Genomic DNA, 27,417 nt, shown 5'->3' with positions numbered 1-27,417 from the left:
TAAAGATTGAGGATTTATGACTGAGGATTGAGGATTGAGTATTGAGGATCCAGGATTGAGGATTGAAGATTGAGTATTGAGGATTGAATATTGAGGATTGAGGATTGAGAATTGAGGATTGATGGTTGAGTATTGAGGATTGAGGATTGAGGATTGAGTATTGAAGATTGAGGATTGATGATTGAGGATTGAGGATTGAGGATTGAGGATTGAGGATTGAGGATTGAAGATTGAGTATTGAGGATTGAGGATTGAGGATTGAGGATTGAAGATTGAGGATTGAGTATTGAGGATTGAGGACTGAGGATTGAGGATTGAGGATTGAGGATTGAGGACTGATGATTGAGGATTGAAGATTGATTATTGATGATTGAATATTGAGGATCGAGGATTGAGGGTTGAGGATTGCTGACGAGGACTGACGGTTGAGGATTGAGGTTTGAGGATTGAGGATTGAGGATTGAGGACTGAGGCTGAGGATTGAGGATTGAGCATAGAGGATTGAAGATTGAGGACTGGCGATTGAGGATTGAAGATTGAGGATTAAGGATTGTGGATTGGGGATTGAGGATCTAGGATCGGAGATGGATGATTGGGGATTGAAGATTGAGGATTGAGGATTGAGGATTGAGAATTGAGAATTGAAGATATGGACTGAGGGTTGAGGATTGAGGTTTGAGGAACGAGGATTGATGATTGAGGATTGAGGACTGAGGATTGACGATTAGGTATTAAAGATTGAGGATTTATGACTGAGGATTGAGGATTGAGGATTGAGGATCCAGGATTGAGGATTGAAGATTGAGTATTGAGGATTGAATATTGAGGATTGAGGATTGAGAATTGAGGATTGATGGTTGAGTATTGAGGATTGAGGACTGAGGATTGAGGATTGAGTATTGAAGATTGAGGATTGATGATTGAGGATTGAGGATTGAGGATTCAGGATTGAGGATAGAGGATTGAAGATTGAGTATTGAGGATTGAGGATTGAGGATTGAGGATTGAAGATTGAGGATTGAGTATTGAGGATTGAGGATTGAGGATTGAGGATTGAGGATTGAGGATTGAGTATTGAAGATTGAGGATTGATGATCGAGGATTGAGGATTGAGGATTGATGATTGAAGATTGAATATTGAAGATTGAGAGTTGAGGATTGAGGATTGAGGATTGAGCATTGAGAATTGAGGATGAGGACTGAGGGTTGAGGATTGAGGTTTGAGGAATGTGGATTGAGGGTTGAGGATTGAGGATTGAGGATTGAGGATTGAGGATTGAGGATTGAAGATTGAGGATTGAGGATTGAGGATTGAGGATTGACGATTGAGTAATGAAGATTGAGGATTTATGACTGAGGATTGAGGATTAAGGATTGAAGATTGGGGATTGAGGATCTAGGATTGGAGATTGATTATTGAGGATTGAAGATTGAGGATTGAGGACTGAGGATTGAGAATTGAGAATTGAGGATGAGGACTGAGGGTTGAGGATTGAGGTTTGAGGAATGAGGATTGAGGATTGAGGATTGAGGATTGAGGATTGGGGATTGAGGATTGAGGACTGAGGATTTAGGATTGAGGATTGAGCATTGAGGATTGAAGATTGAGGACTGGGGATTGAGGATTGAAGATTGAGGATTAAGGATTCAAGATTGGGGATAGAGGATCTGGGATTGGAGATTGATTATTGAGGATTGAAGATTGAGGATTGAGGATTGAGGATTGAGGACTGAGGATTGAGGATTGACGATTGAGTATTGAAGATTGAGGATTTATGACTGAGGATTGAGGATTAAGGATTGAAGATTGGGGATTGAGGATCTAGGATTGGAAATTGATTATTGAGGATTGAAGATTGAGGATTGAGGATTGAGGATTGAGAATTGAGAATTGAGGATGAGGACTGAGGGTTGAGGATTGAGGTTTGAGGAATGAGGATTGAGGGTTGAGGATTGAGGATTAAGGGTTGAGGATTGAGGATTGAGTATTGAAGAGTGAGTATTGATGCCTGAGGATTGAGGATTGTGGATTGAGGATTGAGGATTGAGGATTGAAGATTGTGTTTTGGGGATTGAAGATTGAGGATTGAGGATTGAGGACTGAGGATTTAGGATTGAGGATTGAGCATTGAGGATTGAAGATTGAGGATTGAGGATTGAGGGTTGTGGATTGAGGACGAGAACTGAGGGTTGAATATTGATGTTTGAGGTCTGAGGATTGAGGATTGAGGATTGAGGATTGAGAATTGAGGATTGAGGATTGAGGATTGAAGATTGAGGATTGGGTATTGAGGATTGAAGAATGAGCATTGAGGATTGAGGATTGATGATTGAGGATTGCAGATTGAGTATTGAGGATTGAGGATTGAGTATTGAGGATTGAGGATTGAGGATTAAGGATTGAGCATTGAGGATTGAGGATTGAAGATTGAGTATTGAGGATTGAATATTGAGGATTGAGGATTGAGGATTGAGTATTGAGGATTGAAGATTCGGGATTGGGGATTGAGGATTGACGATTGAGGATTGAGTATTGAGGATTGAGAATTGAGGATTGAGGATTGAAATTGAGTATTGAGGATTGAAGAATGAGAATTGAGATTTGATTATTGAATATTGTGGATTGAGTACTGAACCATGAGAATTCAGGATATTCTACTGAGTATTGAGAATTGAGGATTGATGGTTGAGTATTGAGGATTGATGGCTGAGGGTTGTGTGTTGAATATTGAGGATCGAGGATTGAGGATTGAGGATAGACGATTGAGGATTGAAGATTGAGTATTGATGATAGAATATTGAGGATTGAGGATTGAGGATTGAGGGTTGAGGATTGAGGTTTGAAGATTGAGGATTGAAGATTGAGGATTAAGGATTGAGGATTGGGGATTGAGGATGTAGGATTGGAGATTGATTATTGAGGATTGAAGGTTGAGTATTGAGGATTGAAAATTGAGAATTGAGAATTGAGGGTGAGGAGTGAGGGTTGAGGATTGAAGTTTGAGGTACGAGGATTGAGGATTGAGGATTGAGCACTAAGGATTGACGATTGAGTATTGAAGATTGAGGTTTGACGATTGAGTATTGAAGATTGAGGATTTATGACTGAGGATTGAGGATTGAGGATTGAGGATTGCGGATTGAGAGTTGATGGTTTAGTATTGAGATTGAAGAATGAGGATTGAGGATTTAGGATTGAGGATTGAGGATTGAGGACCTAGGATTGGAGATTGATTATTGGGGATTGATGATTGGGGATTGAGGATTGAGGATTGAGGATCTAGGATTGGAGATTGATTATTGAGGATTGAGGTTTGAGGTCTGAGGACTGAGGATTGAGGATTGAGTATGGAGGATTGAGGATTGAGGATTGAAGATTGAGGATTGGGGACTGAGTGTTGAGGGTTGAGTGATGAGAATTGAAGTTTGTGAATAGAGATTTGAAGATTGCAGATTGAGTATTGAGTATTGAAAGGTGTGCATTGACGATATTCTATTGAGGATTGAGAATTGACGACTGATTGTTGAGGACTGAGGTCTGGAGATTTAGGATTCAGGATTGTGGATTCAGGATTGAGGTTTGAGGAATGAGGATTGAGTGTTGAGAATTGATGCTTGAGGTTTGAGGTTTGATTATTGAATATTACGAATTGAGTATTGAACCATGAGAATTCAGGATGTTCTATTGAGTATTGAGAATTGAGGATTGATGGTTGAGTATTGAGGATTGATGGTTGAGGGTTGAGAGTTGAATATTGAGGATTGAGGATAGAGGATTGAGGACTGATGATTGAGGATTGAAGATTGATTATTGATGATTGAATATTGAGGATCGAGGATTGAGGGTTGAGGACTGCTGACGAGGACTGACGGTTGAGGATTGAGGTTTGAGGATTGAGGATTGAGGATTGAGGACTGAGGCTGAGGATTGAGGATTGAGCATAGAGGATTGAAGATTGAGGACTGGCGATTGAGGATTGAAGATTGAGGATTAAGGATTGTGGATTGGGGATTGAGGATCTAGGATCGGAGATGGATGATTGGGGATTGAAGATTGAGGATTGAGGATTGAGGATTGAGAATTGAGAATTGAAGATATGGACTGAGGGTTGAGGATTGAGGTTTGATGAACGAGGATTGATGATTGAGGATTGAGGACTGATGATTGACGATTAGGTATTAAAGATTGAGGATTTATGACTGAGGATTGAGGATTGAGGATTGAGGATCCAGGATTGAGGATTGAAGATTGAGTATTGAGGATTGAATATTGAGGATTGAGGATTGAGAATTGAGGATTGATGGTTGAGTATTGAGGATTGAGGATTGAGGATTGAGGATTGAGTATTGAAGATTGAGGATTGATGATTGAGGATTGAGGATTGAGGATTGAGGATTGAGGATTGAGGATTGAAGATTGAGTATTGAGGATTGAGGATTGAGGATTGAGGATTGAAGATTGAGGATTGAGTATTGAGGATTGAGGATTGAGGATTGAGGATTGAGGATTGAGGATTGAGTATTGAAGATTGAGGATTGATGATCGAGGATTGAGGATTGAGGATTGATGATTGAAGATTGAATATTGAAGATTGAGAGTTGAGGATTGAGGATTGAGGATTGAGCATTGAGAATTGAGGATGAGGACTGAGGGTTGAGGATTGAGGTTTGAGGAATGTGGATTGAGGGTTGAGGATTGAGGATTGAGGATTGAGGATTGAGGATTGAGGATTGAAGATTGAGGATTGAGGATTGAGGATTGAGGATTGACGATTGAGTAATGAAGATTGAGGATTTATGACTGAGGATTGAGGATTAAGGATTGAAGATTGGGGATTGAGGATCTAGGTTTGGAGATTGATTATTGAGGATTGAAGATTGAGGATTGAGGATTGAGGATTGAGAATTGAGAATTGAGGATGAGGACTGAGGGTTGAGGATTGAGGTTTGAGGAATGAGGATTGAGGGTTGAGGATTGAGGATTGAGGATTGAGGATTGAGGATTGAGTATTGAAGAGTCAGTATTGATGCCTGAGGATTGAGGATTGTGGATTGAGGATTGAGGATTGAGGATTGAAGATTGTGTTTTGGGGATTGAAGATTGAGGATTGAGGATTGAGGATTGAGGATGGAGGATGAGGACTGACGGTTGAGGATTGGGGATTGAGGATTGAGGACTGAGGATTTAGGATTGAGGATTGAGCATTGAGGATTGAAGATTGAGGACTGGGGATTGAGGATTGAAGATTGAGGATTAAGGATTCAAGATTGGGGATAGAGGATCTGGGATTGGAGATTGATTATTGAGGATTGAAGATTGAGGATTGAGGATTGAGGATTGAGGACTGAGGATTGAGGATTGACGATTGAGTATTGAAGATTGAGGATTTATGACTGAGGATTGAGGATTAAGGATTGAAGATTGGGGATTGAGGATCTAGGATTGGAAATTGATTATTGAGGATTGAAGATTGAGGATTGAGGATTGAGGATTGAGAATTGAGAATTGAGGATGAGGCCTGAGGGTTGAGGATTGAGGTTTGAGGAATGAGGATTGAGGGTTGAGGATTGAGGATTGAGGGTTGAGGATTGAGGATTGAGTATTGAAGAGTGAGTATTGATGCCTGAGGATTGAGGATTGTGGATTGAGGATTGAGGATTGAGGATTGAAGATTGTGTTTTGGGGATTGAAGATTGAGGATTGAGGATTGAGGACTGAGGATTTAGGATTGAGGATTGAGCATTGAGGATTGAAGATTGACGATTGAGGACTGAGGGTTGTGGATTGAGGACGAGAACTGAGGGTTGAATATTGATGTTTGAGGTCTGAGGATTGAGGATTGAGGATTGAGAATTGAGGATTGAGGATTGAGGATTGAAGATTGAGGATTGGGTATTGAGGATTGAAGAATGAGCATTGAGGATTGAGGATTGAGGATTGAGGATTGCAGATTGAGTATTGAGGATTGAGGATTGAGTATTGAGGATTGAGGATTGAGGATTAAGGATTGAGGATTGAGGATTGAGGATTGAAGATTGAGTATTGAGGATTGAATATTGAGGATTGAGGATTGAGGATTGAGGATTGAGGATTGAAGATTCAGGATTGGGGATTGAGGATTGACGATTGAGGATTGAGTATTGAGGATTGAGAATTGAGGATTGAGGATTGAAATTGAGTATCGAGGATTGAAGATTGAGAATTGAGATTTGATTATTGAATATTGTGGATTGAGTACTGAACCATGAGAATTCAGGATATTCTACTGAGTATTGAGAATTGAGGATTGATGGTTGTGTATTGAGGATTGATGGCTGAGGGTTGTGTGTTGAATATTGAGGATCGAGGATTGAGGATTGAGGATAGACGATTGAGGATTGAAGATTGAGTATTGATGATAGAATATTGAGGATTGAGGATTGAGGATTGAGGATTGAGGATTGAGGTTTGAAGATTGAGGATTGAAGATTGAGGATTAAGGATTGAGGATTGGGGATTGAGGATGTAGGATTGGAGATTGATTATTGAGGATTGAAGATTGAGTATTGAGGATTGAGAATTGAGAATTGAGAATTGAGGGTGAGGAGTGAGGGTTGAGGATTGAAGTTTGAGGTACGAGGATTGAGGATTGAGGATTGAGCACTAAGGATTGACGATTGAGTATTGAAGATTGAGGATTGATGACTGAGGATTGAGGACTGAGGATTGAGGATTGAGGATTGAGGATTGAAGATTGATTATTGAGGATTGAATGTTGAGGATTGTGGATTGAGGATTGAGGATTGAGGATTGAATATTGAGGACTGAGGTTTGACGATTGAGTATTGAAGATTGAGGATTTATGACTGAGGATTGAGGATTGAGGATTGAGGATTGCGGATTGAGAGTTGATGGTTTAGTATTGAGATTGAAGAATGAGGATTGAGGATTTAGGATTGAGGATTGAGGATTGAGGACCTAGGATTGGAGATTGATTATTGGGGATTGATGATTGGGGATTGAGGATTGAGGATTGAGGATCTAGGATTGGAGATTGATTATTGAGGATTGAGGTTTGAGGTCTGAGGACTGAGGATTGAGGATTGAGTATTGAGGATTGAGGATTGAGGATTGAAGATTGAGGATTGGGGACTGAGTATTGAGGGTTGAGTGATGAGAATTGAAGTTTGTGAATAGAGATTTGAAGATTGCAGATTGAGTATTGAGTATTGAAAGGTGTGCATTGACGATATTCTATTGAGGATTGAGAATTGACGACTGATTGTTGAGGACTGAGGTCTGGAGATTTAGGATTCAGGATTGTGGATTCAGGATTGAGGTTTGAGGATTGAAGATTGAGTATTGATGATTGAAGATTGAGGATTGAGGATTGAGAGTTGAGGATTGAGGACGAGGACTGACGGTTGAGGATTGAGGTTTGAGGATTGAGGATTGAGGATTGAGGACTGAGGCTGAGGATTGAGGATTGAGCATAGAGGATTGAAGATAGAGGACTGGCGATTGAGGATTGAAGATTGAGGATTAAGGATTGAGGATTGCTGATTGAGGATCTAGGATTGGAGATTGATTATTGGGGACTGAAGACTGAGGATTGAGGATTGAGGATTGAGAATTGAGAATTGAGAATTGAGGAAATGGTCTGAGGGTTGAGGATTGAGGTTTGAGGAACGAGGATTTTTGATTGAGGATTGAGGACTGAGGATTGACGATTAAGTATTAAAGATTGAGGATTTATGACTGAGGATTGAAGATTGAGGATTGAGGATTCAGGATTGAGGATTGAAGATTGAGTATTGAGGATTGAATATTGAGGATTGAGGATTGAGGATTGAGGATTGAGGACTGAGGATTGACGATTGAGTATTGAAGATTGCGGATTTATGTCTGAGGATTCAGGATTGAGGATTGAGGACTGAGGATTGAGGATTGAAGATTGAGTACTGAGGATTGAATATTGAGGATTGAGGATTGAGTATTGAGGATTGAGAATGAGGGCTGAGGGTTGAGGGTTGAGGTTTGAGTATACAACCCTGACAATTCAGGGTATTGTATTGAGCATTGAGAATTGAGGATTGATGGTTGAGTATTGAGGATTGAGGATTGAGGATTGAGGATTGAGTATTGAAGATTGAGGATTGATGATTGAGGATTGAGGATTGAGGATTGAGGATTGAGGATTGAAGATTGAGCATGGAGGATTGAAGATTGAGGACTGGCGATTGCGGATTGAAGATTGAGGATTAAGGATTGAAGATTGGGGATTGAGGATCTAGGATTGGAGATTGATTATTGAGGATTCAAGATTGAGGATTGAGGATTGAGGATTGAGAATTGAGAATTGAGGATGAGGACTGAGGATTGAGGATGGAGGATGAGGACTGACGGTTGAGGATTGAGGTTTGAGCATTGAGGATTGAGGATTGAGGACTGAGGATTGAGGATTGAGGATTGAGCATTGAGGATTGAAGATTGAGGACTGGGGATTGAGGATTGAAGATTGAGGATTAAGGATTGAAGATTGGGGATTGAGGATCTAGGATTGGAGATTGATTATTGAGGATTCAAGATTGAGGATTGAGGATTGAGGATTGAGAATTGAGAATTGAGGATGAGGACTGAGGGTTGAGGATTGAGGTTTGAGGAATGAGGATTGAGGATTGAGGATTGAGTATTGAAGATTGAGGATTGATGATTGAGGATTGAGGATTGAGGATTGAGGATTAAAGATTGAATATTGATGATTGAAGGTTGAGGACTGAGGATTGAGGGTTGTGGATTGAGGACGAGGACTGAGGGTTGAATAATGATGTTTGAGGCCTGAGGATTGTGGATTGAGGATTGAGAATTGATGATTGAGGATTGAGGATTGAAGATTGAGGATTGGGTATTGAGGATTGAAGAATGAGGATTCAGAACTGAGGATTGAGTGTTGAGGATTGAGGATTGAGGATTGGAGATTGAATATTGAGTATTGAGGATTGAAGATTGCGGATTGAGGGTTGAGGACTGAGGATTGAGGATTGAGCACTGAAGATTGAGGATTGGGTATTGAGGATTGACGATTGAGGATTGAGTATTGAGGATTGAAGATTGAGTATTGATGATTGAAGATTGACGATTGGGGATTGAGGGTTGAGGATTGAGGACGAGGACTGACGGTTGAGGATTAAGGATTGAGCATTGACGATTGAAGATTGATGACTGGGGATTGAGGACTGAAGATTGAGGATTAAGGATTGAAGATTGGGGATTGATGATCTTGGATTGGAGATTGATTATTGTGGATTGAAGATTGACGATTGAGGATTGAGGATTGAGAATTGAGAATTGAGAATGAGGACTGAGAGTTGAGGATTGAGGTTTGAGGAATGAGGATTGAGGGTTGAGGATTGAGGATTGAGGATTGAGGATTGACTATTGAGGATTGAGTATTGAAGATTGCGTATTGATGCCTGAGGATTGAGGATTGAGGATTGAAGATTAAGTATTGAGGATTGAAGATTGAGGAATGAGTATTGAGGATTGAGGATTGAGAATTGAGCATTGAAGATTGAGGATGGGGGATTGAGGATTGAGGATTGAAGATTGAGTATTGGGGATTAAAGATTGAGGATTGAGGATTGAGGATTGGGGACGGAGGATGAGGACTGACGGTTGAGGATTGAGGTTTGAGGATTGAGGATTGACGATTGAGTATTGAAGATTGAGGATTTATGACTGAGGATTGAGGATTAAGGATTGAAGATTGGGGATTGAGGATCTAGGATTGGAAATTGAGAATTGAGGATGATGACTGAGGGTTGAGGATTGAGGTTTGAGGAACGAGAATTGAGGATTGAGGATTGAGGACTGAGGATTGACGATTGAGTATTGAAGATTGAGGATTTATGACTGAGGATTGAGGATTAAGGATTGCAGATTGGGGATTGAGGATCTAGGATTGGAAATTGATTATTGAGGATTGAAGATTGAGGATTGAGGATTGAGGTTTGAGGATTGATGATTGAAGATTGAGTATTGAGGATTGAATATTGAGGATTGAGGATTGAGAATTGAGGATTGAGGATTGAGGATTGAGGATTGAAGATTGAGGATTGAGGATTGAGGATTGCAGATTGAGTATTGCTGATTGAGAATGAGGGCTGAGGGTTGAGGATTGAGGTTTGAGTATAGAATCCTGAGAATTCAGGATATTGTATTGAGCATTGAGAATTGAGGATTGATGGTTGAGTATTGAGGATTGAGGATTGAGGATTGAGGATTGAGTATTGAAGATTGAGGATTGATGATTGAGGATTGAGGATTGAGGATTGAGGATTGAAGATTGAGTATTGATGATTGAGAATGAGGGCTGAGGATTGAGGATTGAGGATTGAGGATTGGGTATTGAGGATTGACGCTTGAGGTTTGAGGGTTGAGTATGTAGGATTGAGGAGAGAGGCCTGAGTGTCGAGGATTGAGTGTTGAGAATTGATGCTTGAGGTTTGAGATTTGATTATTGAATATTATGAATTGAGTATTGAACCATGAGAATTCAGGATGTTCTATTGAGTATTGAGAATTGAGGATTGATGGTTGAGTATTGAGGATTGATGGTTGAGGGTTGAGAGTTGAATATTGAGGATTGAGGATTGAGGATTGAGGACTGATGATTGAGGATTGAAGATTGATTATTGATGATTGAATATTTAGGATCGAGGATTGAGGGTTGAGGATTGCTGACGAGGAATGACGGTTGAGGATTGACGTTTGAGGATTGACGATTGAGGATTGAGGACTGAGGCTGAGGATTGAGGATTGAGCATAGAGGATTGAAGATTGAGGCCTGGCGATTGAGGATTGAAGATTGAGGATTAAGGATTGTGGATTGGGGATTGAGGATCTAGGATCGGAGATGGATGATTGGGGATTGAAGATTGAGGATTGAGGATCTAGGATTGGAGATTGATTATTGAGGATTGAAGATTGAGGATTGAGGATTGAGGATTGAGGATTGAGGATTGAGGGTTGAAGGTTGAGTATTGAGGATTGAATATTGAGGATTGTGGATTCAGGATTGAGGATTGAGGACTGAGGATTGACGATTGAGTATTGAAGATTGAGGATTTATGACTGAGGATTGAGGATTAAGGATTGAAGATTGGGGATTGAGGATCTAGGATTGGAGATTGATTATTGAGGATTGAAGATTGAGGATTGAGGATTGAAGATTGAGTATTGGGGATTAAAGATTGAGGATTGAGGATTGAGGATTGGGGATGGAGGAGGAGGACTGACGGTTGAGGATTGAGGTTTGAGGATTGAGGATTGAGGATTGAGGATTGAGTACTGAGGATTGAGGATTGAGGATTGAGCATTCAGGATTGAAGGTTGATGACTGGGGATTGAGGACTGAAGTTTGAGGATTAAGGATTGAAGATTGGGGATTGAGGATCTTGGATTGGAGGTTGATTATTGAGGATTGAAGATTGACGATTGAGGATTGAGGATTGAGGATTGAGGATTGAGGACTGAGGATTGAGGATTGAGGATTGAGCATTGAGGATTGGAGATTGAGGACTGGGGATTGAGGATTGAAGATTGAGGATTAAGGATTGAATATAGGGGATTGAGGATCTAGGATTGGAGATTGATTGTTGAGGATTGAAGATTGAGGATTGAGGATTGAGGATTGAGGATTGAGGGTTGAAGATTGAGGATTGAGGATTGAGGATTGAGGAATGAGGATTGAGGATTAAAGATTGAATATTGATGATTGAAGATTGAGGATTGAGGATTGAGGGATGTGGATTGAGGACGAGGACTGAGGGTTCAATATTGATGTTTGAGACCTGAGGATTGAGGATTGAGGATTGAGAATTGATGATTGAGGATTGAGGATTGAGGATTGAGGATTGGGTATTGAGGATTGAAGATTGAGGATTCAGGATTGAGCATTGAAGATTGAGGATGGGGGATTGAGGATTGACGATTGAGGATTGAGTATTGAGGTTTGAAGATTGAGTATTGATGATTGAAGATTGAGGATTGAGGATTGAGTGTTGAGGATTGAGGACGAGGGCTGACGGTTGGGGATTGAGGATTGAGCATTGAGGATTGAAGATTGATGGCTGGGGATTGAGGATTGAAGTTTGAGGATTAAGGATTGAAGATTGGGGATTGAGTATCTTGGATTGGAGTTTGATTATGGAGGATTGAAGATTGGCGATTGAGGATTAAGGAATGAGAATTGAGAATTGAGAATGAGGACTGAGGCTGAGGATTGAGGATTGATCATAGAGGATTGAAGATTGAGGACTGGCGATAGAGGATTGGAGATTGAGGATTGAGGATTGAGGATTGGGGATTGAGGATCTAGGATTGGAGATTTATTATTGGGGATTGAAGATTGAGGATTGAGTATTGAGGATTGAGAATTGAGAATTGAGGATGATGACTGAGGGTTGAGGATTGAGGTTTGAGGAACGAGAATTGAGGATTGAGGATTGAGGACTGAGGATTGACGATTGAGTATTGAAGATTGAGGATTTATGACTGAGGATTGAGGATTAAGGATTGAAGATTGGGAATTGAGGATCTAGGATTGGAAATTGATTATTGAGGATTGAAGATTGAGGATTGAGGATTGAGGATTGAGAATTGAGAATTGAGGATGAGGACTGAGGGTTGAGGACTGAGGTTTGAGGAATGAGGATTGAGGGTTGAGGATTGAGGATTGAGGATTGAGGATTGAGGTTTGAGTATTGAAGAGTGAGTATTGATGCCTGAGGATTGAGGATTGTGCATTGAGGATTGAGGATTGAGGATTGAAGATTGTGTTTTGGGGATTGAAGATTGAGGATTGAGGATTGAGGACTGAGGATTTAGGATTGAGGATTGAGCATTGAGGATTGAAGATTGAGGATTGAGGATTGAGGGTTGTGGATTGAGGACGAGAACTGAGGGTTGAATATTGATGTTTGAGGTCTGAGGATTGAGGATTGAGGATTGAGAATTGAGGATTGAGGATTGAGGATTGAAGATTGAGGATTGGGTATTGAGGATTGAAGAATGAGCATTGAGGATTGAGGATTGAGGATTGAGGATTGCAGATTGAGTATTGAGGATTGAGGATTGAGTATTGAGGATTGAGGATTGAGGATTAAGGATTGAGGATTGAGGATTGAGGATTGAAGATTGAGTATTGAGGATTGAATATTGAGGATTGAGGATTGAGGATTGAGGATTGAGGATTGAAGATTCAGGATTGGGGATTGAGGATTGACGATTGAGGATTGAGTATTGAGGATTGAGAATTGAGGATTGAGGATTGAAATTGAGTATTGAGGATTGAAGATTGAGGATTGAGATTTGATTATTGAATATTGTGGATTGAGTACTGAACCATGAGAATTCAGGATATTCTACTGAGTATTGAGAATTGAGGATTGATGGTTGAGTATTGAGGATTGATGGCTGAGGGTTGTGTGTTGAATATTGAGGATCGGGGATTGAGGATTGAGGATAGACGATTGAGGATTGAAGATTGAGTATTGATGATAGAATATTGAGGATTGAGTATTGAGGATTGAGGATTGAGGTTTGAAGATTGAGGATTGAAGATTGAGGATTAAGGATTGAGGATTGGGGATTGAGGATGTAGGATTGGAGATTGATTATTGAGGATTGAAGATTGAGTATTGAGGATTGAGAATTGAGAATTGAGAATTGAGGGTGAGGAGTGAGGGTTGAGGATTGAAGTTTGAGGTACGGGGATTGAGGATTGAGGATTGAGCACTAAGGATTGACGATTGAGTATTGAAGATTGAGGATTGATGACTGAGGATTGAGGACTGATGATTGAGGATTGAAGATTGATTATTCATGATTGAATATTGAGGATCGAGGATTGAGGGTTGAGGATTGAGGACGAGGACTGACGGTTGAGGATTGATGTTTGAGGATTGAGGATTGAGGATTGAGGACTGAGGCTGAGGATTGAGGATTGAGCATAGAGGATTGAAGAATGAGGACTGGCGATTGAGGATTGAAGATTGAGGATTAAGGATTGAGGATTGGGGATTGAGGATCTAGTATTGGAGGTTGATTATTGGCGATTGAAGATTGAGGATTGAGGATTGAGGATTGAGAATTGAGAATTGAGGATGAGGTCTGAGGTTTGAGGATTGAGGTTTGAGGAACGAGAATTGAGGATTGAGGATTGAGGACTGAGGTTTGACGATTGAGTATTGAAGATTGAGGATTTATGACTGAGGATTGAGGATTGAGGATTGAGGATTGAGGGTTGAAGGTTGAGTATTGAGGATTGAATATTGAGGATTGTGGATTCAGGATTGAGGATTGAGGACTGAGGATTGACGATTGAGTATTGAAGATTGAGGATTTATGACTGAGGATTGAGGATTAAGGATTGAAGATTGGGGATTGAGGATCTAGGATTGGAGATTGATTATTGAGGATTGAAGATTGAGGATTGAGGATTGAGGGTTGAGGATTGAGGACGAGGACTGACGGTTGAGGATTGAGGTTTGAGGACTGAGGATCGAGGATTGAGGGCTGAGGATTGAGGATTGGGGATTGAGCATTGAGGATTGAAGATTGAGGACTGGGGATTGAGGATTGAAGATTGAGGATTAACGATTGAGGATTGGGGATTGAGGATCTAGGATTGGAGAATGGTTATTGAGGATTGAAGATTGAGGGTTGAGGATTGAGGATTAAGACTTGAGAATTGAGGATGAGGACTGAGGGTTGAGGATTGAAGTTTGAGGAATCAGGATTGAGGATAGAGTATTGAGGATTGAGGAATGAGGATTGAAGATTGAGTATTGAGGATTGAAGATTGAGGATTGAGGGCTGAGGATGAGGTCTGAGGGTTGAGGGTTGAGCTTTGAGGACTGAGGACTGAGGATTGAGGATTCAGGATTCAGGATTGAGGATTGAGGATTGAAGATTGAGGATTGGGGACTGAGGATTGACGATTGAGGACTGAGTGTTGAGGGTTGAGTGATGAGAATTGATGTTTGTGGATAGAGACTTGAAGATTGCAGATTGAGTATTGAGTATTGAAAACTGTGAATTGAGGATATTCTATTGTGGATTGAGGAGTGACAGCTGATTGTTGAGGACTGAGGGCTGAGGATTGAGGATTCAGGATTGAGGATTCAGAACTGAGGTTTGAGGACTGAGGATTGACGATTGAAGATTGAGTATTGAGCATTGAAGACTGAGGATTGAGGATTGAGGATTGAGGACGAGGACTGACGGATGAGGATTGAGGTTTGAGGATTGAGGAGTGAGGATTGAGGACTGAGGATTGAGGATTGGGAATTGAGGATTGACGATTGAGGACTGAGTGTGGAGGGTTGAATGATGAGAATTGATGTTTGTGGATTGAGATTTGATGAGTGAAGAATGGGGATTGAGTATTGAAAACAGTGAATTGAGGATATTCTAATCGGGATTGAGAATTGACAATTGATTGTTGAGGACTGAGGGCTGAAAATTGAGGATTCAGGATTGAGGATTCGGGATTGAGGTTTGAGGACTGAGGATTGAGGGTTGACGATTGAGGATTGAGGATTGAGTTTTGAAGATTGAGGATTGGGTATTGCGGATTGAACATTGAGTATTCAGGATTGAGGATTGATGATTGAGGATTGAGGACTGAAGATTGAATATCGATGATTGAAGATTGAGGATTGAGGGTTCAGAGTTGTGGATTGAGGACGAGGACTGAGGGTTGAGTATTGATGTTTGATGTCTGAGGATTGAGGATAGAGGATTGAGGTTTGAGGATTGAGGATTGAGGACTGAGGATTGAAGACTGAGTATTGAGGATTGAAGATTGAGTATTGAGGATTGAGGATTGAGGATTGAGGATTGAAGATTGAGGATTGGGGACTGAGGATTGACGATTGAGGACTGAGTGTGGAAGGTTGAGTGATGAGAATTGATGTTTGTGGAATGAGATTTGATGAGTGAAGAATGGGGATTGAGTAATGAAAACTGTGAATTGGGGATATTCTATTGAGGATTGAGGATTGACAACTTATTGTTGAGGACTGAGGGCTGAAGATTGAGGATTCAGGATTGAGGATTCAGAATTGAGGTTTGAGGACTGAGGATTGAGGTTTGAGGATTGAGGATTGAGGATTGAGGACTGAGGATTGAGGATTGAGGATTGAGCATTGAGGATTGAGGTTTGAGCACTGAGGATTGAGGGTTGAGTATTGAGGATTGAGAATTGAGGATTGAGGATTGAGGATTGAGGATTGAAAATTGAGCTTTGAGGATTGAATATTGAGGATTGAGGATTGAGTATTGAGGATTGAGGATGAGGGCTGTGGGCTGAGGGTTGAGGTTTGAGTATTGAATCCTGAGAATTCAGGATATTCTATTGAGTATTGAGAATTGCGGATTGATGGTTGGGTATTGAGGATTGAGGATTGAGGATTGATGACAGAGGATTGAGGATTGAGGATTGAGGATTGAGGATTGAAAATTGAGCATTGAGGATTGAATACTGAGGATTGAGGATTGAGGATTGAGGATTGAAGATGAGGGCTGTGGGTTGAGGTTTGAGGTTTGAGTATTGAATCCTGAGAATTCAGGATATTCTACTGAGTATTGAGAATTGCGGATTGATGGTTGAGTATTGAGGATTGAGGATTGAGGATTGAAGACTGTGGATTGAGGATTGAGGATTGAGGATTGAGGATGAGGTCTGAGCGTTGAGGGTTGAGGTTTGAGGACTGAGGACTGGGGATTGAGGATTGAGGATTGAAGATTGAGGATGTGGATTGAGGATGGAGGATTGAGGATTGAGGTTTGAGGATTGAGGATTGAGGACTGAGGATTGAGGATTGAGTGTTCTGGATTGAGGATTGAAGATTGAGGATTGAAGATTGAGGATTGAGGATTGAGGGTTGAGGATTGAGGACTGTGGGTTGAGAATTGTTGTTTGTAGATTGAGATTTCAAGATTGAGGATTGAGTATTGAAAGCTGAGAATTGAGGATATATTATTGAAGATTGAGGATAATAGATAATATTAAAAGTGTATTTAGTGGTACTAAATGAATTAATATTTTTTCTCAATTTATAGTTCAACCGTAAAATATATATGTTAATCATATTGATATTGTTAATGGTAAATTAATTGATAAGTGACATGTAGGAGTGAAAATATATGGTAATAATCCTATTAAATTATAAAGTATGATTATTATTAGTATTCTTAAGAAAATAATTAGATTAAATATATATTTGTAACTAATTAGTAATTTAAATTCATTGTAAATTATTATTATAAGCTTAATTCATAATATATTTAAACGAGAGGAAATAAATCAATATATTATTGGTATCATTATTAATGGTAGTAATAAACTAATTCAATTTATTATAAGTATAATATATGTAGATGGGTCGAAAATTGATAATAGGTTTATCATATTCACTTTCATAAATTTTTATTCTTATTTTTTAATATTTTCTTTTTATTTTCATATGGAGAAAAATTAATAAGTAAATACTGAAGATTAATGATTATAATGTAAATAATTCTGAATGTGAAAAATAGAAGAATTGATCATAATATTTGTTTTATCTGTGGTATAAAAAAATATTTAAATATTGGCCATTAGAAGTATATCGAATTTATACTATAATATGGTTTAAGAGACCAATTCTTTCATTTCAGACATCTAATGATTAAATTATTATTGTTAAATAAAATATAAATAAAAAATATTAAAAAATTAATAATTTTAAATTGACAATTTAATGTTATATGTTTAACTAATTTTTTATCTTAGGATTTTATAAAGTTATTATTCTAAGTAATCAATTTCCAAAATCATTTATTGATGTTGATTCTACTACGATAGGTATACATCTATGATTTGTTCCACAAATTTCTGAACATTGGCCAAAAAATAATCCTGGTCGGTATGTAAATAATATTATTTGATTAAGTCGTCCTTGAGTTGCATCTATTTTTATTCCTAAGGATGGAATTGTTCATGAGTGAATTACATCAACAGATGTTGTAATTAAACGAATTAGGGTTTTAAATGGAATAATAATTCGATTATCTACATCTAATAGTCGAAATAATCTTAAATTTGAATAATCATTGATTATAAAAGAATCATAATTTAAATAAAATTCTGGATATTCATATCTTCAATATCATTGATGACCAATAGCTTTAATTGTAAAATATGAGAATGTCCATATTTCATCAACAAAATAAAGAGTTTTTAATTATGGAAATGCAATAATTATTAATACAATTATTGGAAAAATAGTTCAAATAATTTCAATTAAATTATTTTCTAATAAAAATCGATTTCTAAATTTTCTTAAAATGATATTTATTATTATAAATAATGTTATCGAAATAATTATTGATAATATTATATATAGTAATATTATAAAATACAACTAAATTATCAGCAAAAGGAGAGTTAGGATCTTGAAGTGAAAATATATTTCATGTAGCAATTTTTAATAAAAGAAATATATCTTTATATATGAAGCTTAAATTCATCGCACTAATCTGCCATATTAAATTTAATTTTTAATTTATAAATTTTATAAGCTTAAAATTAAATTTTCTTTCTTTTATTTTCTTTTTTAAAAATCAAAGGAGTTTCACTAAATGAGTGTTCAAATGGGGGATAATTTTGTAATCATTCAAGTGAATTTTGAAAATATTTAAATAAAATTAATCGTTTTACTATAAATCTTTCTAATATAATAAAAATAAATATTATTATTCTATTAATTGAAATTAATGATCCTAGTGAAGATAGAAAATTTCAACAGTAATATGCGTCAGGGTAATCTGAATATCGTCGTGGTATTCCTATTAATCCTAAAAAATGTTGAGGGAAGAATGTTATATTTACTCCAATAAATATAAAATAAAATTGAATTTTAAGAAATTTTTTGTTTAGTGTTAATCCAGTAATTAAAGGATATCAGTGAATTAATCTTGCAATAATTCTAAATACTGCTCCTATTGAAAGTACATAATGAAAATGTCCTACAACATAGTATGTATCATGAAGTAAAATATCAATAGATGAATTTGATAATATAATTCCTGTTAATCCTCCTATTGTAAACAAAAAAATAAATCCCATAGATCATAAAGTTGTTGGATTTGCGTAAACTTTTAATCCATGGAATGTTGCTCGTCATCTAAAAACTTTAATGCCAGTGGGAATGGCAATAGTTATAGTTGCTGATTTGAAATAAGCGCGAGTATCTACATCTATTCCAACAGTAAATATGTGATGTGCTCATACAATAAATCCTAGAAAACCAATTCCTAGTATTGCGTATACTATTCCTATGTTTCCAAATGTTTCTTTTTTACCTCTTTCGTTTAAAATAATATGTGAGACTAGTCCAAACCCTGGAAGAATTGGAATATAAACTTCTGGATGTCCAAAGAATCAAAATAAGTGTTGGTATAAAATTGGGTCACCCCCTCCTATAGGGTCAAAAAAAGAAGAATTTAAATTTCGATCTGATAAAAGTATTGTAATTGCTCCAGCAAGAACAGGTAGTGATAGTAAAAGTAAAATTGCTGTAATTACAACTGATCATGGGAATAAAGGTAGTTGATCATATTGTAACGAATAATTTATTATATTGAAAATTGTCACTAAAAAATTAATAGCCCCTATGATTGATGATACTCCGGCGATATGAAGGGAAAAAATTGTTAGATCGGTAGATGATGATGGGTGGTATATAAATGATGATAATGGAGGGTAAATTGTTCATCCTGTGCCTGATCCTGAATTTAAATAATTTCTTATTAATAATAAAAAAATTGAAGGAGGTAGTAATCAATATCTTATATTGTTTATTCATGGAAATGCCATATCTGGAGCTCCAATCATTAAGGGAACTAATCAGTTCCCAAAACCTCCAATTATGAATGGTATAACCATAAAATGAAATTGTAACAAAAGCATGAGACGTTACAATTGAATTATAAATCTGATCATTTTTAATTCATGCCCCTGTCTTCTTAATTCTAATCGAATAATAAATCTTATTGATGAACCAATTATTCCTGATCATATAGCGAATATAAAATATAATATGCCAATATTTTTATGATTAGTGGAGTATAATCATTTTTTTATTCACGAAGAAATTAAGATTTATAAAATTAAATTTATATTTTTAATTTTGAAGATTAATAGTTTAAAATTAACTTCAAATCTCTAAATAAAGCATTAGAGTATTATGTCTGATAAAAGGAATAAATTGTAAATTTATTTATGAAAATAAAATTTTCTAATACTATTAATATAATTTCTATAGTTTAATCAAAATATTAAATTGCAAATTTAAAAATAAAATATAATTTTTTAGAAATTAGATTTTAAAGTAAATGTATATGATTCTAAATATAATTACTATAATATTTATAATAAATAAAATTCACATATCTATATATTTGTATTTTAAGAATATATTTGAGTAATTTTTATTGAATAAATTATTATTAATGAAATTTAAATAATTTCAAATTATTAATAGTCTTGATATTACAATAATGATAGATAGGATAAGATTAAAACCATTAAGTTTAATTACTAAGTTCTCTAACCCTAATCATTTTAAAGAAAATACTCCTATTGGTGGAATAAGTATATATGTTAGTAATAAGTAAAAAAATGTAAGTTTTGATTTATTGTTAAAGATTATTATTTCTATTTTATTTTCTAATTTTATATCTATGATTAAATAGATTATATTATATGATAATACTGAATATATGATGAAGTAAAGAATAAAAATATAAAAATTTAAATATATTAATGTTATTATTAATGAAGTTTGATAAATTGAAGAAAATGATATTATTAGTATTAATGAATTTTTATTTAATATTAATAGCGGTGATACAATTAAATTTAGAGTAATTATAATTAATAATTCTTTTATAGGGATTGAATTTATTAAAAGAATAAAAGGAATTAATCTTATGAATGTTATTAATAAAAATGCATTTATGAAATTAATTGATTTAAATATAAAATTAAATCAAGCATTAAATGGAATAATCCCGAATTATAATGAAGTTCCCATTATTATTAGGATTGATGAGTATACATTAAAATTATTAAATAAAATTCCCGTTAAAATTAGAGATCTTCTAATAAATGAAATAAAAAAATAAAGAACTCTAATTTTCATATTTTTTGAAATAGCTAATAATGATAAAAAAATTAAGTTAGTAATTTCTATAATTAGTCAAATGAAAAATATATTGTTTAATATTAGAGAAAATAGCGATAAAAAGATAATTATTATAGATGAAAAATAAGAATAAAAATTTTTTATCATGGTTAATTTTTTGTTAAATCTTTATATTTTAGTGTATGAGCATATAAATTTTTGAAGTTTATGGAATTAAAATTATTACTAAATTACTATTACACTAAATACAATCATTATTCTGCCATCCGCTGTATCGGTATCTATCATAAGATCGAAAAACTGCTTCCTTGTTCTCAATTTTATGCTTCTCAAATCGATTTCTGCGGCCCTAATTGTCCGATCTGGTTGAGTAGCGTCTCTAACTGAAGCCTAGGTTGTGCGGAACGTAAATATACACATTATTTTGCTTTCCATTGCATCTGAACCTATCCTATGTTCGAAAAACTTCAAATTCATTCCGAATTTTGTGCTTCTGGAGTCAATTTCAGCGGCCCTACTTGTCCGATATGGCTCAGCAGCGGCTCAAACTGCAGCCTGGGTTGTGCGGAACGTAAATATAAATATTACTTTGCCTTTTATTGCGTCAAAACCTGCCATAGAATGGAAAAACTGCTCATTTATTCTCAATCTTATGATTCTCATGTCGATTTCAGCGGCCCTAATTGTCCGATCTGGTTGAGCAGCGCCTCTAACGGAAGCCTAGGGTGTCCGGAACGTAAATATAACCATTCTTTTGCTGTCCACTGCATCTGACCCAATCCTAGGATCGAAAAACTGCAAATTGATTCTGAATTTTTTGCTTCTGAAGTCGATTTCTGCGGCCCCAATTGTCCAATTTGGTTGTCCAGCGTCTGAAACTGAATACTGGGTTGTGCGGTGTTAGGTTATCCATCTAGTCGATCTGTCATTTGTTTGGATTCTGTTATAATGATTTACTAGATTCGTTATTTACGATTTTTAGCTTTGATAGCGTCTTCAAAGTTTATGCATTTCTTGGTACGTTATTATTTAATTTCACGGTTTACTATTATTTATATTTTAGTTAATTTAGTTGCATTGTTTCCAAAACTCTTCGCACCTCTTTGGATTACATTCACTAGTAAGGACTCTTATTGTACTAATATTGTTGTAATACAATATATCACGTTTATTGTTTCACAATCTCTCTATTTTTAATTAAATGTAAATTATTATCTATATTTTAATTAGGTTAATATTTCTTTCCTGTTTCAGGTTTGCGTTCGCTTCTGTTAAATTATATTATATTTATCTTCCTGAGGGTTTTACTTTTAATTTGTTACCCATAGATGGTATGTATCTTATTCTTACAGTACAATAGATTATCATATTGTAGTGTTCTCTCTTTCAGTCTTTTGTATTACTCTTTCATCGGCCTGTCTTTTATTCAGTACTTCTGGACAGAAACTTTGGAAAGCGTTCCATTTATTTTAGTCTGGGATAATTGTATCAATTATCTCATTAGGCTCTCATTGGATATTAATTTCTAGATTGTGCGTTAATTTTTGCCTTTGATCTATCCATTTCTTACAGTAAAGGAGAGTGGGTTGCGCATCATCTTGTGTTTGACAGCTGTATCAGCAGTGATCCGTTTGGTATTCACCTATTTCTTTTTCGTATATTGGTTGAAGCAACCATGACCTGTAAGTATCTGTGTGGTATAAAAATTTATATACCCATGCTTTCTTGTGACCCATTTCTCAATATCTCTAATCAGCCTTTTAGTCCAGATTCCTGTGTTAGATTCCTCTCATATATTTTGCCATTCTTTGATTGTATTCTCCTTAGTTAATTTGATTTCTTTTTCCAGGTCTTGTTCATATTTTCCTTTCCCTTGTGTAAGGCAAGATACGTAACTTTCTATTAATTTCTTATTGAATTATTCATCTGTGTATGCTTCTTCGTTATAACGAGGTTTGTGACACCTTAATTTATTATCGTTCTTGTTACTCTGGCTAAATTTTTAATTTTACTATTTCTAGCATTATCCTTTTCTTTCATTTCATAAAGTTCTTTTCTTATTTTGATCTTTACCAAAATGGGTGGAAATCTTGCTAGTACACAGAAGGCGTTTAATGACTAATGATTAATTTAATTTTATTATAAGATTAATGATTTATTTTATTGATTGAAATAAATATTATTTTATATAATTATGGACCTTATCTAACTTTACTAGTTACTTCCTTATTAACCTTTGATCTAAGTTTATTTCTTATTACCTATTAGGTTCTGTCGTATAAATTACAAACTAATTTTCAATTTGTTATTCGTTTGAAATCAAAATTGGACACCAACAAGATATTCTGCTATTTTGATATATATTTAATATATATTATCATTTTATATTATTTTATTTGATTCAAAAAATAGTTTAATTAAAATATTAATTTTGGAGATTAATGATAATTATCTATTTAATTTTTTTTGAAAATAAAATTATTATATATTTTGTATCATAAAATATTTTGTGGTTAATTAGTTAAAATTATTATAAAATATTTTTAATTTACTAGATTTATGTTTTAAATTAAACTATTTAACTAAAATAATGATTTTATTTTATCGCTTATTTACTTATTTTAATTTTATTAAATTTTATGTTGATTTTCGTTTTTAAGAGTGATTTATTGATAATATTGATTAGTATACAATTTTTTGTAATTCCTATACTATCAATAATCTTTATGTTTGAAATTTATTCTAACGAATGAATTTTTATATATTTTATAGTATTTTCTGTGTGCGATAGAGTTATTGGTTTGAGAATTTTAGTTAATTGTACTTATTTTTATGGGAATCAAAGAATTTCAATATTAATTTTAACATGATAAAAGCTTTTTTAATAATTTTGATATTATTTTTTCTTTATAATTTAAATAAATTTTTAAAATTTACATTTTTATTTTGATGTTTATTAGATTTATATTATTATTCAATTTTAGAAATGAAATATATTGAAACACAATTAGGTTTAATTTTGGCTTCAATTTTTTTTCATTTATATCAGTTATTTTAAATTTATGAATTTTTAATTTGATTTTGTTAATAAATTTATCTAGAATTTGTTTTAATTTAAATTTGATTTTGTTGATTGTTTTATATTTTACATTTTTAACAATAAATTTTTTAATATTTTATTTCTTTTTTGAGGTAAGGTTAATTATTATATGTTTAATTATTGTAAAATGAGGGACAGGTAACATACGATTGTTAGCTGGTTATTATCTGATGTTTTATACAATATTTTTTTCATTTCCCTTACTGGTTTTTTTATTAATTATTATTTATTCGAATAATTTAGCCCTAATAAATTTAATAGAAATAATAGATTATAATTTAAATATTTTTATATTTATTTATATATTAAGTTCATTTTTAGTGAAAATTCCTATATTTATATTACATGGATGATTATTAAAAGCTCATGTTGAAGCCCTTGTGTTTGTAGAAATAATTTTAGCAGCTATTTTATTAAAATTAGGAACATATGGTTTATTGCGATTTATATATATTTTTTATTCTAATTTTTATTTTGTAAATTTGGTAATTTTAGTATTTAGATTAATTGGGGGGTTAATTGTTTCAATTTTATGTTTACATCAAATTGATATAAAGATTTTGGTAGCTTATTCTTCAGTAATTCATACAAGAATTTTATTAAGATCTATAATAACTGAAATACTTTTAGGATTTGTATGTAGTTATATTATTATAATTGCTCATGGATTATGTTTTTCGGGTTTATTTTATTTAGTAAATTTGTGTTATAAATCTTCAGGGAGACGGATTATATTTTTAAATAAGGGGATAATAGCGTTAATGCCTTCAATATCTATATTTTGATTTATATTTTGTACATCTAATATATCTGCTCCTGTTTCATTAAATTTAGTTGGTGAGGTATTTTTTTTAATAATTATTTATTTATGATTGAAATATTTGATTTATTTATTAATTTTTTATTGTTTTCTTAGATTTTGTTATTCATTATATTTATATATTTATGTTCAACATGGAAAAATAAATTTTTTTTTAAAGATTTTTAATGCTAATATCTTAGATTATTATATTTTATTGATGCATTGAATTCCCCTAAATTTTATATTTTTAAATTTAATTATTTTTTCATATTAATTTTAAATATATTTTATTTAAATAGTTTAATTAAAATATTGACTTGTGGTGTCTATGATATATGTATTTATATTTTAAATTATCATAAAAATGTTTTTAATTAGTTTATTCATACTATTTTCTGAAATACTATACCTATTTTTAGGCCTATATTTATATACATCTAAATATGTGATTATTTTAGAATGGGATTTAATAAATTTATTTTGTATAAAATTTAGAATTTATTTGGATTTTATTAGATTAATATTTATCGGAGTTGTTTCTATTATTTCCTCATGCGTAATAATTTACAGAATTGAATATATAAGGTCAGATAAAAGAATTTGTCGGTTTTTTTATTTATTAATTTTATTTATTCTATCAATATGTTTAATAACTTTAAGTCCCAGAGTTTTATCAATTTTATTAGGATGGGATGGGCTAGGTTTAATTTCTTTTGGTTTAATTATTTATTATCAAAGATATAGAGCTTTTAATTCTGGAGTTTTAACAATTTTATGTAATCGGGTTGGAGATATTGGATTTTTAATATTGATTGTTTCAAATTCCGCAAATGGGTCGTGAAATTTAATATTTTATGAAATAGATAGATTTATAATATTTTTCATATTTTTAGGTGCTTTAACTAAAAGAGCTCAAATACCCTTTTCATCATGGTTACCTGTAGCTATAATAGCTCCAACCCCTATTTCTACTTTAGTTCATTCTTCAACCTTAGTTACTGCAGGGGTTTACTTATTAATCCGTTATTACAGTTTAGTGTTTACAATAAATAATAACGTTATTTTATTTATCTCAATCTTTAATATATTTATGGCTAGTTTTATTGCTAATTTTGAATATGATTTAAAGAAAATTATTGCCCTATCAACTTTAAGTCAGTTAGGATTAATAATAAGAATTTTATCTGTAGGGTTAGTGGATTTAGCCTTTTCTCATTTAGTTATTCATGATTTATTTAAATCAATAATATTTATATGTGCAGGAAGATTTATTCATAGATCTAATAATAACCAAGATATTCGAAATTTTAATTCTATGAGAATTTTAATACCTTTAAATAGTATAGTTCTATTAATTGGAAAATTAAGTCTATGCAGGTTTTTCTTTTTGTCAGGTTTTCTCTCTAAAGATATAATTATTGAATATTTCTTTTTTAATAGAGATATTAGAATTACAATATTTTGTATATTTTATATGTCTATGGTGTTTACACTAAGATACTCATTTCGTTTAGTTTTATAAATCTTTTATCCTTTTGAATTTAAAAATTTTACTTATAGAGTATATTATGAACCTTTATATATTAATTTATGTATTTCCTTTTTGTTTATTATAGTTACTTTTATGGGAATACTTATTTTTTATCTAATCTTTAAAGTTTACATTATCTTATTGAATTTTTATGATAAAATATTTATTTTATTAATTTATTTATTAGGGATTTATTTTGGTTATTGATTATTTTATTATCCTAATAAACACCCCCAAAAATATTTATTTAATAAATTTATCTTTTTTCTGAAAAGAATATATTTTTTATCATATTTCTATAAGATTAGGTATACTTTTTTACTTAAATCGATGTATAAAAATAATAATAAAATTGAAAATGGTCTTTCCGAATCAATTTTGACATTTTGAATGAAACCATTTACAAATTACTTAGTAAAATTTATCAAGTGATTAATTATCTATGACACTCTGATGTTTATCCTAAAGCCAAATAAAACTCAGCACGAACAACAAACCGCTGATTATATAATGATACTTATATTTTATATATATTTATCAATATTTATCCTAGTTTATTCATTATTTCTGTTGTTGTATTAAACTTACACCACTTACTGAACCAAAGAATATAATTTATTGTATTATTACTAATTATTGTACATTGCATTAACTGTAAATAATAGTCAGTTGGAAAGGCGTGCAGACATCTCTTCTAAAACTCGAAAATTAAAAACTTTTTAATAGGAACTAGATTTTCAACGAAGTTCT

The 27,417-nt window shown here is 33.9% G+C and overlaps 1 long non-coding RNA gene across 1 annotated transcript; it reads left to right on the top strand.

The window, feature by feature from the left end:
* The first annotated feature begins 22,193 nt into the window (after positions 1 to 22,193).
* LOC143187755 (uncharacterized) lies at positions 22,194 to 23,194 on the top strand. The gene is made up of 4 exons (XR_013003286.1): positions 22,194 to 22,251; positions 22,489 to 22,565; positions 22,807 to 22,916; positions 23,084 to 23,194. It is a non-coding gene; the product is annotated as an uncharacterized LOC143187755 (long non-coding RNA).
* Positions 23,195 to 27,417: the final 4,223 nt, after the last annotated feature.

Source organism: Calliopsis andreniformis, unplaced genomic scaffold, assembly GCF_051401765.1.
Source record: "Calliopsis andreniformis isolate RMS-2024a unplaced genomic scaffold, iyCalAndr_principal scaffold0227, whole genome shotgun sequence".
Classification (NCBI taxonomy): Eukaryota; Metazoa; Arthropoda; class Insecta; order Hymenoptera; family Andrenidae; genus Calliopsis; species Calliopsis andreniformis.
This window is presented reverse-complemented; position numbering and strand designations above follow the sequence as displayed.